We start from the raw sequence: 11,641 nt of genomic DNA, 5'->3' as shown, positions 1-11,641 counted from the left end.
TTTATGGGTATCTGGGGAAGAGCATTTCTTTAGAGTTTCAAATAAGGTATCTACATGACTAGACTAAAATTATCTGAAACAAACCTTGCCAGGGTGGGACCAAAAATCAATTGACCTAACGTAAGATATAATTCAGCTTTGAGGAAATAAGATAGCCATCTGTTTTTGCTAAGCGTTTTCACACTGGACAGTTTAGTAGAACACATTTAGCTTCAACTGAAACAATACAGTAATGTATTAACACAGAACACAGTGTTGGTGAACACAGCTTATGCGCTCAAAGCACTATTTGCATTTTTCCCTTGTTTTAATTTACAATTGCTCTTCAGAGGAATTCACTTGTGTTGTGCAGCAGATAAACAACCCACCAAGCCCCTGCACTGTGTCCATTTTCATTTAGTAATTAGTAATAGTAATAGTAATTACTATTATTACTACTATAAACAACCCACTGAGTCCCTGCACTGTGTCCATTTCCTTTAGAAACAAAAACCTTGACAGAAGCAGGTCAACGTGGTCTATGGCAGACTGTGATAGTGAGGTTTTATTTTCAAGTAATATATACAGTATATCCCACTGGGACCTGTAAAACATCCCATCATCTGCCACAACTGCCAAGAATGACTGGCAGGCAGTCAGACTGATGGTGGATCTGCTGAAGCAATAGGTTCCAACATGACTTTACATGAAACATGATCCTAGGTGTATCTTTAAAATCAAAACAAGTAGCGAGGTGTTCTGTGAGCGTTTAATGCATATTTATTTCATCTGTGTGACTGCTGTGCTGGTGTCAATGAAGAGGTGCAGTAACAAAATATGATGTTTATAGATGGCAAACATACAATACATGATTATAATCATCACCATTAATGTGGAGTCATATTCTGGCTGTAAGTCGTGGATAGAGTTTTTGATTCCAGCTATGTCACATGTCGATGTGCCCATTGCCCAAAGGCACACCAACAACATTGTAGACTGAAGCTGGATTCAGTGCATCAGAAGCCACAGACTACACACAGACGAATGATAAACGTGGGCTTTAAATGTGGCGCCAAGTCACTCCTGAACAAGAAGTGCCTCAGTCCTCTTTTCAGATGGAAATCTGCATTTCATTTGGAAATCAAGGTCCTGGAGTCTGGAGGAAGAGACGAAAGGCACAGAACCCACAGTGCTTGAGTTTCTACAGTCAGTGATGGTTTGGGGTGCCATGTAATCACGCTGGTGTTGGTCCATTGGGTTTTCTGAAGTCCACAGTCAACGCAGCGTCTACCAGGAAGTTTTAGAGAGCAACATTCTCCCTGCTGCTGATAAGATTTTTGGAGATGCTGATTTTATTTTCCAGCAGGATTAGTCACCTGCCCACACTGCCAAAGGTACCAAAGGCCTGTTCGGTGACCATGGTGGTTCTGTTCTTGATTGGCCGGCAAAGTCCTCTGACCAGAACCTCGTAGATGATTTCTGGGCTGTTGTTAAGAGGAAGATGAGAGAATCTAGACCCAACAAGGCAGATGACCTGGAGGCAGCTATCAAAGCAACCTGGGCTTCTTTTACGCCTATGCAGTGCCACAGGCTGATGGCCTCTATGCTACGCTGCAGGGATGCAGATATTCATGCAAAAAGAAAGCCCCCATCAAGATTTGATGGGGCTTTTTGAACCGGTGCTTGGGAATTGAGAGCATAGAAATAGATATTCTTTGAAGACTCATTTCTGTTTTTACATCTCCTTTTTATTGATCATAAGATAAGAAATACCTTTATTTTTCCAAAATGACAAAACACATATATACAGGGGTTAGAACTCAAAACTTTGTGTAAATGAATAAACTTGTTTAATAATTTAATTTTCTGAGACACTGAATATGGGGTTTTGGTTGTCTGTAAACCAAAATCCTCAAAATTACAAGAAAGGAAGGCTTAAAATAGTTCATTCTATATGTAATGAATTTCTTTAATAGATAAGCTTCACTTCTGAAATGATTGACACCAAATATTAACTTTTGCAGGATATTCAAATTGTTTGAGCTTTACCTGTATGTTTACTAAAGCCAACAAATCACACAAAACCTAAATTCTTTGTGCAACAGTGGGAGTTTAATATTTTGCACACTTTGTACTTTCTGCACTGGGCATTCCTTATTCATCATCTGGCCTTTGTTTTAAAATAATTGTACAACTGTTGAAAAGGAAACAATCATCCGGCTATTTATTGTACTTCAATATAAAACAATAGATTGTAACAACATGTAGGACAAAAATATACAGAATGGTGCCTTCATATTAGGGAGAAAGCAAAAAGCTTTAAGAAGCCCTGGATGGTGCTTCAATCCAAATTAAAATAAAAAAAAATGTTTAACTCCTAAATCAGAACTATTACACTGAACCTTATGGGATGTACTGCTCTTCTCTGACACCTCTCTATAAGATCCAGCGTTAACTTTTCAGCACAGTCAGCTGTAATTGCTGTTTTACTTCACCTTTCGCTTCAGTAACTGATGCAAATGTTTTGTGGGACCTGATTTCTAAAAACATTTCGTAAGAGCTGCAATTATGGGGATGCTCTGATCCAGGCATTTAACTATTATCATTTGACTCTTAACTCAGCTTCCAGCACATCAACTCTAAAGACGGCATATCAACTGGATGTCCCTTTTTTCTGAGATCAACACACTGCAAAAACAGAACTAAAAATAAGTAAAAGTCTCTTGAAATGAGTGCATTTGTCCTTGATTTGAGCAGGTATCTGCCAATAGAATGAGTATTTTGACCCCTAAAATAAGACAATTAGATATACTTCACTTGAAATTGATGATGGAGATGAATTCTTCCTATTTTAAGTGCATAAATCTTATTCCATTGGCAGATCATCTTATTTACCAGCTCAAATCAAGGATAAATGCACTCATTTCAAGACGATTTTAGTTATTTTTAGTTCCGTTTTTGCAGTGCAGCACCACACTACAATAGCCGGCTGACATGATCTTTTGGCTAATCCTAACAAAATGCCAACATTTCTGCATTTGCGTCATTTCCCATTATGTATCAAATTTAAATCACCTAGAAATGTGTGCTTCCTGCTACGATAAACCACGAGCTATAATAAAGTATTATGAGATGGAAAGTTAGGAGTGCTTGGGAAGTCAACACCAAAACATGATGTCAGCGTCTGAGTCACAGAAAAGGTTAGGGTAGGTTTTCGTCAGCGGACGTAGTGGAACCTTTAATGGCACTCCAGTCTATGGCAGTCTGTTTGCTTGCATGGGTACAATATGTGCTTCACGGTACATGCAAATCAATCGTGTGTGTGTGTGTATGTGTGTGTCACCGTGTTTAATGTGTTAATGGCCCCTGCTGCTCACTGACCCATGGCCTGGACACACTGAGTCACTTCTCAAATGGCACAAGAGGCAGGCAGGTAGCAAGGCTGCAGCCGCAGGACGGGGGGGCAACACACACAGACACAACGCAGGCCTGCCCCCACCCCTCCGTACACAGCGGCATCACCATATCACCCGTTCATTCATCTTTATTTCCATGATCACCAAGCAGATGGGTTATAGCACAAACAACTAGCTAGTGTAATGTTTAGTTCATCTCTTCGGCTGTAGCAAACACATCTTTATTGGTCCTTCCTGTTCCACAATAACAAGAGGCACAGGGATACCTGGGAAAAAAAAAAAACCTAAGGTGTGTTTTTTTTTTTGTTTTTCTCCAGAAAAGACGTCCGGTTAGGTCGAAGGAGAAAATATTTAGCCCTAGGTTAAATGGGAAAACTGGTTTGTTCTTTCCAATGTATTTTTGTTGAAGTTGTAGCATTTTTACCTCGAAAACAAAATTGCGTAAGCATTTCGCAAGCTTAACAGATAAACGCCTCTGGCATGTTTGCCTTCCTATCAAACCCTCGAGAAAGACATTCTGTCCTATTTTCCCATGCTGTGGTGTTGATCTGCTACAAAAGTGGGTAATAATAATAATAAATAATAATAATAACTATGTATAAGGAGACAATGTACAGCTCAAACATTAATGTCAACACGTGATGCGCTGAAGCAGATTATAGCATGAGCTAATTCACATCTGCAGTCACTTAACAGATTACAAAATATGTATATACAATACTACAATAAAATAAAACAACACTACAAATTCTGTTCCAGTTACAGTACATGAGCAGCCACACATGCTATTGGCTCACACACAGTCACACAATTAATCAACATTTTTCTCAGAGGGCTGCAGCCCTCTGAGAGTTTTCAAGTTAGATTTGAAAACTCTCAGAGGGCTGCAGCCCCTCACATCATCAGGCAGTGCGTTCCACTGATTAGTAGCCTTTATGGAAAAAGCCAATTGCCCAGTAACGGCACCGTGAAATGAAATGGTACAATCTCTCACTGATGATACTCTTGTAGATCGAATTGTCTCTAAACAGCAAATATACACAAATTTAAACAACAGAGGGGGGCAGACCGTTTCATTTTTGGTACTGCGCTTTTGTTGACCATTTACCAGCTGATAGCTTACAGTTTCTAGTAGTAATTCAACAGGGTTAGGGTTATCAACATTTGGAACCAGGACCAGCAATATTCAAAAAGTGTAGCTGATGACAAAAGGTAACCTGCAAACGATGACATAAGAAGGTATTCTTTTAACACCGTAAGACCTTAGCGTTATTAATTAACAGTTTGTAATATAATCCTAATATTATATTTACAACACATATCCCAAATACCAAACCAGGCTAAATTAGCTCATTGGGATCAAGTCTGTTAAGTCCGATGCACGGCATAAATATGGAGTTCTGTTTGTGTCGAGAAAACAGTACGTGACCCAGGCTTTTTCTGTATGCCAGGCGTGGAGGCTGAAAGAGCGCGCAGCTCGGTGTTGTTGCTACGTTGGCAGACTGACTGCGTCTCTACAGCGTGACCTCCTGGTGTCAATCAGTAACAGCCAAGTTCTAAAACCATCAAGACTAACCCAAATTCAAGTTCAACACAATCAACACATGCCCTTTGTCAAAGAAATACAAAGGTAGAATGGAAGGTTTTATGGAAAACTAAGTGCACCCAAAAATCCCTAAATTTAAAATCTGCAAAGCGCTGGAATCCAAAGAAATTTACTTCTTCCTTTTTCCTATAAACAATTATTCTGTTGTGTTTCTGGAATTACTGTTTGGGATTATGTTACTGTTGTGACTTTTACCTGATCAGATGAGCTGAATTATTTATTTATTTATTTATTTTTTTTATTTTTATTTTTTTTTTGGTCCTTGATAATGAAAATGGTGATCATCATTTAAATGCCATGTTTTGCCACCTCCAAGTATTGGTGCCCCTAAGGCTGTTAATCCTTCTCTTAAATAAAACAAAATACAAAATTGAAATCCACTTGACCCAGAAGCTCTCTGGCAGGCATACATCTCTTAGAAAAGTACTGTGATAGTAGAATGAGATTTTATAATCAATTAATTATATACCATCCAACTTTCTGGAGGGTAAAGCATACACAGTGATTAACACATTAGTCTGTGTGGTGTTTTGATGTGACTCTGTGATGCCTTTCAATAAACAATACATGCTTTGGTCTTTTTACACATCTTTAGGCAGGAGGGTTTACCAGTGGCGTCTGGGGCATGATAACTTAGGTGGGGCACAAAACCTCAACACCTATTAGCAGCAACTATTTTTTGTGATGCATACAACCTGACTTTGATCAATTTGAATTTAAACAGATAAGTTAGCATAGCCCAACTCACTGGAAATGGCATTTTATATTGGCTAAATGTAACCAAATATTTATACATAAAACTACAAATAAAGGCTCACTCATATTATTAATTTATTGAACAGAAAAGATCCTTCAAAGAGCTAGCATGGCCAACCAACACTAGATTGTCGCGCTCTTTCCGGCAGAACGTAAACGCAATTCCTCTATTTTGATTGGACGATCCGAGCTTGAGGCCAGAGGATTTCTGCCCCACGGCTGTCTACTAGACTAGAGCATGTTGGGCATGCCCATTGCAATTTCAGATGTTCATTATTTAAACAATCGTTGGTGGGAAGGCGCCAATATAAAGTCTTAGATATAGAGACACAAATGTTTCTAACAAAATTATGTTGATTTTTTTTTTTACAGTATTACACTATAAAGAACAATCCTGTCCCACTGATTATTGCGAACATAGAGCTCCTCAGTGACATCTGGTAGGGTCTGGCCCCACTGGACCCAAACGCAGAGACACCACAGAGGCTTCCACTAACAAACTTTAGAAATCTAAAATTTAAACTTCTCACGTTTAGGTCTGCCATCCTTGCAACAAAAGCAAAGCACACAGAGATGCCATTGTGCTTTGTTTGCACTCTCTTAGTTAGTGGACTGCCTTTGCATACTTTTTATTTTATCGGTTCTTTATAGTACATGCAAAGTAGATGAGCAGCCTCCCCCTACCTGTCTTCAGGCTTGGTTTCATCTTATGTCTTTGTTAAACAGCACATCTGATGATACCAATGCAGTACAGCCACTGCTCAGCTGGCATCACAGTGATCATTGGTGTTCATCTTGACGTGTCACATTGAATTCATGTTGCTATTGTTTGTTTTGCTTGTTTATTTGTTGTTTTGTTGAGTGACTTATTTAACACATCAGTTCTTATGGACATTTTGAAGCATAAAATTGGATGAAATAATAGAATCTGAGCTGCTTACAAACCAAGATGAAAAATGATTCCTGTTCCAGTTGAGAACTGCTGAGGAAAACCAGTGAAGTAATGCCTGCATTCTTTTTTTTTTGCTGTTGAGCAATAACGGCGATTGCTGTAGCCTGATGTGTGTTGTTGTTTTTGTGACACCCTCTTTTTGTCAGGGCCTTTTACTTTGCTTAATCATTGCTGTTTGCAGCTCCTGATAAGCCATGGCGATCAGCCTGACTAAGAGCACCCAGCCTGTTCTCCCAGGACTTTAAATCCAACTGAAGACTGCCACATCTCCCTCTCTTCCAACCAGAGATGGCAGGAAGGAGGTTACCAACCCAGGTTCCTGCTGGTGCACCCAATACAGCCAAACATACTAATTATGTTTATTTAATTGGGTTAATAAATTACATGGGTTTATTTCTTTTTGATAAGAATTCTTTTCCTGAAAAATGCTGTGTTTTCAAATTATAGACTTCAGTGACCTCTGTAGCAATAAAAAGACCCTTCAAACAAAAACTATACTTTTATATATTTAATCTAAGCTACAACTTCAGTACTGGACTTTCATACACATAACAATCGGAGATTTCCGGTTGCCAGAGAGAGTCATGTTCATTCCTCACACAGACATTAAGTAGGACCAATTGTGTGTACACCCATTCAAGTCCGTACACAGTATGATATCAGTGTTCCTTTCATCACATTGGTGGAGAAGATCATATTATAAAGTTGTTATGGGAATATTATTCTGAAATCACTATGGCCTCACGCCACTCGGACATGTGAGCGCGGGCCTGCTGATTGCCAAGGCCAAATGCTGCGTAGCTGCAGTGCGGGATGATGGTTGTCTAGGATTGACTGTCTTTGTTTTGTCTCATGCCTAGGCCACTATGGAGTATTAGGGAGAGCCGAAAGCGAGGAGGGGCAGAAACAGGCAGACACAGACTGCGGCGGGACCGTGAGGTGCGATTACATTCCATCTATGTGATCTCTGCTCTGTTTCTCAATAAAAATGCTGGAACTTCATCACTCTACCGTTTCCTTATTTAATAACTGTCTAGGAAGCCAGTTATTGTTTAGAATACCTAGAACAAAAGTAGACGTGACCAAGCTGACCTATTTACCCCTAATCTGTCATTCTGTCCAATCTAAGTATGTCAGCCTGTGAGTCTCTGGTGCCTGTGGTTTACCTGTTGTTACTGTTAACTGCATTCTGCTCTACTTCATTATCTCATAATCCGCGCCTCTCATGCATCTCATGCATCTCAGTGGGTCCAATGAGCAGAAGTGTCAAAAGTATTCACATCTATTGCTCAAGTAGTATAGATACTAGGGTTTAAAAATATTTCAGTAGAAGTCCAAGTCCAAGTGCTGCTGGGTTACAGCAACTACTTAACATCTGTTCTGAGTATGGTCTGGAACACGACATTAAGTACAATCCATCTAAAGGTGTGGTCATGATCTGTAGGATTAAAGAAGACAAATCTATTCAGTTTCCAGATTTTCGGCTGTCATATACTGTGCAGAGTGTTACAAACCAAATCAAGTATCTTGGGCACATTATCACAGAAAATCTGTCAGACGATGATGATATCTATAGACAATGTATAATGTTGTTGTATGCTCAAGCTAATACCCTTGCACGTAAATTTGGCGCATGTACTGATGAAGTCAAAGTGGAACTGTTTAATGCATATTGTACCTCTCTGTACACTGCTCACCTGTGGTCTACATATAGAAAACCCAACCTGCAAAGGCTGCAGGTGGCCTATAATGATGCTTTGCGGGTACTTTTGAAACGGCCAAGATGGACTAGTGCGAGTGAGATGTTTGTCTCAGCAAGAGTCAATACCCTACAAGCTGTTTTAAGAAAGTTAATATATAAGTTTATCTGCAGGTTAAATGCATCTGGCAATGATATTATCTTGTCACTTACTGACACCACACACACATCTATCTATCTATCTATCTATCTATCTATCTATCTATCTATCTATCTATCTATCTATCTATCTATCTATCTATCTATCTATCTATCTATCTATCTATCTATCTATCTATCTATCTATCTATCTATCTATCTATCTACTCAAACCTGAAACTCAAATGAAAGTACCAGATATAAAACTACTTAAATTAGAAGTAATCCCCCCCATTACTGTGATTGTATAGTATGATGTTAATATTGAAAAAATTGAGATTGACTGTTTTCCCACAAATATGTCCATTGAAAACAAGCCATTTAAACTGTGGGACTGAAAGAACTGGGGCATTATATAACAAAGACCTAACTGTCTCAAAAGCATGTCTGCAGAGCGCTGAACAGACAAATGTGTTTCTAATTTTCAGCAAGTCAGTTAGAGGAGCCATGAGATCAGAAAGATTTCGGCAATATTTGCAGTAATATCCCACCAGACCTAGATATCGTAAGCTCTGTTCGTTGCAGGTAGAGGACAGTGTCCACAGCTTGATTTCTGCCTGTACTGGATCAATGCGACCCTGCCCTACCACATGACCCAAGTATGTTACAGTAGCCTGAACAAACTCACATTTGGCCAGGTTGGCATGTGCACTGGCCAAACTATTAAAAAAGGGCACAAATGTGCTCCAAATGAGTGGACCAAGTGTTGGAACACACTGCAGGATCATCCATATAAACTGCACAGCCTTCCAGATCTCCCAGGACTTTGGTCATTAGCCTCTGAAATGACGCTGGAGCATTTTACAAATCAAAGGGCATGACCTTAGGAGTACAAGCCACTTTACGTTCTGAAGGCTAAAGTTTCAGAGGGACTGGCATTAATTTGGGCCCTAAAGCATTTTGATGTGTATTTGGGTTCTGGTATCATTCCTATTGTGGGCCATACAGACCACAATCCATTACCTTTTCTCTACTCTCTGCATTGTCCAAACCAGACATTGATTAGGTGGTCATTGTTTCTGCAGTCTGACTGGGTTGTTCTGTGATAAATAAAGGGTTCAGACAATTGCAGATCCACTGTCTTGAGCTCCAAATAGTTAATAGTCACAATAATAATCTGCCCCTTCTTCATCCTTGTCTTTTTTTTCTTTTTTTTTTCTTAAATTGCTTCCCCTGGTACCAGGTTGCTGAAGGGGGAGGTTTAGGGATACAGTGAGTTACTTTATTTATGTTTTTTTATTATTATTATTATTATTATTGCCTTTCTATTTGCAGCATAGATATGCTATCCCCAATTAGGGAACAGTGGTGCCTGTAGCTCCTATCCGGTCATACAGTTGTCTGGTACAATTTAATTATCACATTTGCAACTGTGACGCTCAAATGTGTAACATCTGTAAAAGGCATGCAAATAAGAGTATTATATTTCTAATCTCTCGCATATGATTTATAATAATCTTTCCTCTTTTAAAGAATGGTACCAAAAAGGAAAGCTGCAGATTCCACCATAAGACTCACATCTTGTTAGTTCAGTTTTTAATATATCAATGCATGTGGGTAAAACGAGTTTCATGGTCTTGTGTTTCAAAAATGCTCTGTTTTGTGTGAGAGGTTGGAAGAGCTGTGAGGTATTTACTCAGATGATCCCCACCCTGGATTTTGCAGCAAGTTCTGTCAGCCGCAGTATTGACCCTCAGCTACATTTGGGCTCTTTTACAGCTTTCACCCGTTAGTTTTCAGTGTGTTTATCGTTGCTGATTTTTCCCTGTGTGTTTGTGTCAATTAATAATGATGAGATGTGATGCTGTCTTTTCACACATCAAAGGGAAATTGCTATGTGCATATTCTACAGTGCTCGTGGTGACAGCTTTTTCGTAAATGTCCTCCTGCTGTGTGCATGTGAGAATAAAGAAAGATAAGGTGGGTGACCATATTCGGATTTCCAAGAATGATGAAGCTCTGTCTGGAGATAATTTTGTTTAAGTTTAAAGGTTAAGTTTAAATTTAAATAAAATGTGTTGCAAAACCGGGTCTGGATAGTTTCTGTCAGTTAGTAGATGCATATGTCCAATCTCTTCCTGTTTTGTACTCCTGATTCTTCTGAATATAACCAAATTTGGTGGTTTTATTATTCAGTCACCTCAATGCTGCAACATACTTGGCTCGTCCAGCTGCAAGAACAAATTTTGTTCTCGTATTCCTGCTCTGGGAGTTCTTGCTACTTCTTCTCAACCAAACGTCTGGGCAGACCTTTTTTTTCCTCTCAGGGTGTCAGGGTGCCTGACTGCTGTTCTCTGATTGGTCAGAATTTAAATTGGAACAGTGGAAATGTCTCACCAATCTATCGAACTAAATGCTGTAGTCGACCTGTTCAACTCTGGTGGTTTAAACAGTCAAACAGTCAACACCAATGAGACTACAGTACTGCACACCCCCGTTGTTTGCAGTCTTTCCAAATAGTACCAGAGGACACCAAGACCTATTTCTGTCTGGTCCTCCATATTCAGCTCTCCGCCCACCCTGTGCTTGGCTCCATCTTTGTGCACCCATCATTGATTGATCTTCAGCCATTGCAAATGGGGTACCGCGCGCAAGCTATTTTTAGAAGCACAACGTCACGATGACGTCACATCACGTGGCACGCAGTGGGGCAAACTCCGGAAAGCCGCCGTTGTTTTGCTGTAAAAGAGACGTGCGTTAGCCTAGGTTTTACTCGGTAAACGACTGCTTTTTCCAAATCTAAGACCATGGTTTTTAAACATTGTTGCTATGGAACGTGCAACAGCGACTCGAGTTACGCTGATCGGCCGCATATGAAGGATGTTTTCTTCAAGACTGCCAAGGAGAAATGTGTGCGCTAGTACACCGGGGCGGTCGGCCTACACAACAGTTCAACCCGGAAAAAGTTACCAAATTCACCTACATATGTAGCAAGCATTTTGTCGGAGGAAAGGGCACAACCGAAGAACATCCTGACCCAATTCCAGCGACATCAAGTCAAGGTAAGAGTATTTTGGTGGCCGACATGTTAATAA

This window comes from Fundulus heteroclitus, chromosome 7 (assembly GCF_011125445.2).
Source record: "Fundulus heteroclitus isolate FHET01 chromosome 7, MU-UCD_Fhet_4.1, whole genome shotgun sequence".
NCBI classification, from domain to species: Eukaryota; Metazoa; Chordata; class Actinopteri; order Cyprinodontiformes; family Fundulidae; genus Fundulus; species Fundulus heteroclitus.
This window is presented reverse-complemented; position numbering follows the sequence as displayed.